The sequence below is a fragment of the Spermophilus citellus genome (genome assembly GCF_964194105.1).
Source record: "Spermophilus citellus genome assembly, chromosome: 2".
NCBI classification, from domain to species: Eukaryota; Metazoa; Chordata; class Mammalia; order Rodentia; family Sciuridae; genus Spermophilus; species Spermophilus citellus.
This window is the reverse complement of record NC_138183.1, coordinates 244769020-244771750: the sequence shown is the minus strand read 5'-3', so window position 1 is coordinate 244771750 and position 2731 is coordinate 244769020.

Here is a 2731-nt window from a genome sequence, read left to right as displayed (position 1 = left end):
TCAGATCAGGAACCAAGGCAGGCTTCTCCTGGGTCATAGGGAGAAGTTGCAGCTCTCACCAGGGTCAAGATGTGGCTGTAGAGTTTGAGAGAGGTGAGGAAAATGCAGAGGATCAGGAAAAGATGAGAAGAGTTGGGATGTCAGTCCAGGTCCTCACCAGGCTCTCCAGCGTGAGAGTGAGTGCTCTCGGGCATTAGCTGGCTGAATGTCTGTTCATTTGCTCCATTATTTATACCAAATTTTGGGGCTTTTGACACCACTTTCAATCTCTATCAGTGGCCATCGGGTCTCTCAGTTATGTCATTTATCTGATGTTAAAACATCTGGTCTGGTGGTCCCCAAACTGATTTTCTCGCTGTTCCCCCTTTATCGGGGTGAGGATAACATGCCAGAGACTTCACTGAGTTTGTCAGGGTGGGGAGAAGTGATCTGTTTGTGCTGAGGGCCATACTGGAGGGCTCCATAGGCCTGCCTCGTGAGATGGCAGGTTTCAAACTGGAGCTTTAAAATGCAGTTGATTAGCTCAGGCCTAAGGGTCATCACATGGGTCAGTTTGGTTAGGCCAGGATGTCCAGTTGTTTGGTCTAGGACCAGTCTAGATGTTATTGCGAATGTATTTATTTTAAAGATGTGATCATGGAGCTGGTGGTAGCACAAGCCTGTAATCCCAGTGGCTATGGAGGCTGAGGTAGGAGGATGGCAAGTCTGTGGCCAGCCTCAGCAATTTAGCAAGACCCTGTCTCAAAATAAAAAATAAAAGGGTTGGGGACATGGATCAGTAGTAAAGCTCTGGGTTCAATTTCTAGTATTAAAAAAAAAAGTATGATCTTGGGACAGACCTGAGTGAAGGCTATAGACTCAAGTTCTAACCAATAGCCTAACAGTCTTTCAACAGCTGTTTAGCATAGATTTTGACCAACAGTACTGGTACTTTTCCAATACCTGATTAGCATAGATAATGATCAATGTCCCTACCCAGTAGCTATATAAACACCTAGACTAGTACATTTAAGTGGCAATCCCTATTCCAGCCCCCTCAACCTACAGGAGTTTGTCTTTTCTCACTTGAATAAACCCTACTCTTTTATGCTAAATAAGTAAACAATCAACATTTACAGTAGGCTTTGCCTGCAAATGCGTGATTTTATTCTCTTTTATTGCTGAGTAATATTCCATTGTAAAGTCAATTACCCTCCCTAATATGATTGTACCTCACCCAATCATCAGACATCCTCAAGAGCAAAAAAGGATTTTTTTTTTTTCTGATGAAGACATACTTCTCAAAATTTTGATACAAAAAACCTGCTGGAGTCTCCAGCTTACGACCTGCTGAATTTGAATTCAAGACCCCAACGTCAACTCTTATGTGAATTTTCTGTCAATCTGCCCTAAAGGATTTGAACTTGCCAACCCCCAGTGTTTGAACTAAGGTCTTAAAACAACTCTCTCCTTGTCTGTGTGTTTCCTATTGGTTTTCTAGAGAATCGTGACAGCACATTTTAAAGTGTTACATTATGCACAGGAAATGGAGAGTGGAAGCCTGTTTCTACAGCTCTGAGCCTAGGACAGCTACCTACGGGATGTAAAGGTGGGAGTCACACTCCTAGGAAGAGTTGGGCCTGTCACCCTGTCCAGCTTTCTGACTGAAGAGGAAAGGAGAATCTGTGAATCCTCTTGGGATCTGAGCAAGAAGCTCAGACAAGACTGTGGAGTTCTGACTGGGTCACCTTCCTGCAGGTGTGCAAACTCCTACTCACTTTTCAAGGTATAGTCCTAAGGCTTTTTGGTTTTCCCTGCCACATGCTACTCTGCCAGCTGCTCATGTCATAGGGAGCTTCCTAGAGAGGATGGCATTTAAACAATGTTCTCAAATCTGGAAAAGATAACTGAAACATGCTACCTCGAAATATGCCATTTTGGCATAAGAATTATTTTGAGTTAAAGGCATTTAAGGAGCAGATACCCCAAGAAGTTCTCTACTTTTCCCTCAATTGTCTAAAAGCAGGACATAAATTTACAAAGATGTCCCTATTCTCTTATCTACCAAGAAGGATAACGGTTACTCACTGAATGTAGTCTTCCCTTATCAATGTGGAGATGGCACTGGAGGAATCTCTCTGTGTGACTTTGCTAACTACTTTTATCTACCAATATTTTCCCATATATCTATCTCCTGTAATTTATTGTCCCTGGAGAGGTAGGGTCCTATATTTCTTATCACTTCTCCAAAAATTTAACGTTCTTTGAAGATGCTATTATATAAACTGGAATTCTAGCGCATCCTTTTAAGAACCACTCATTCCCTGGCTCTCTCCCAGGTATATGTGAAATGCACATGTTAATACACTTCGCATTGCTTTTCTCCTTATTCTGTCTTTTGTCACAAGGGTCTCAGCTGAGAATTCCAAAGGGTAGAAAGTAAAATTATTCTTCTTTCTCGACAGGTGCTTGGGGGCAACGAGGGGACAGACGTTGAAAGGGAGGTGACATTCCAACTAGCGATCGAACAGAGGCTCAGAGAACTGAAGGTTGTGACAGGATCTGCGCTGAGAAAATAGCGCGGCTTACAGGCGAGCAGCAGGGGGCCCGCGGTGGATTCCGCCAGCGAACCGAGGGACCTGCCCGCCGGGACCCGGGCGTGGGGCCGGCTTCCCGGAGGCCGCCGGGGCTGCAGCCGCTTCCGTTCTCTTCCCAGGTCTCTGTCTTTTGAAGTAGGCATGTCGGCGGGGGG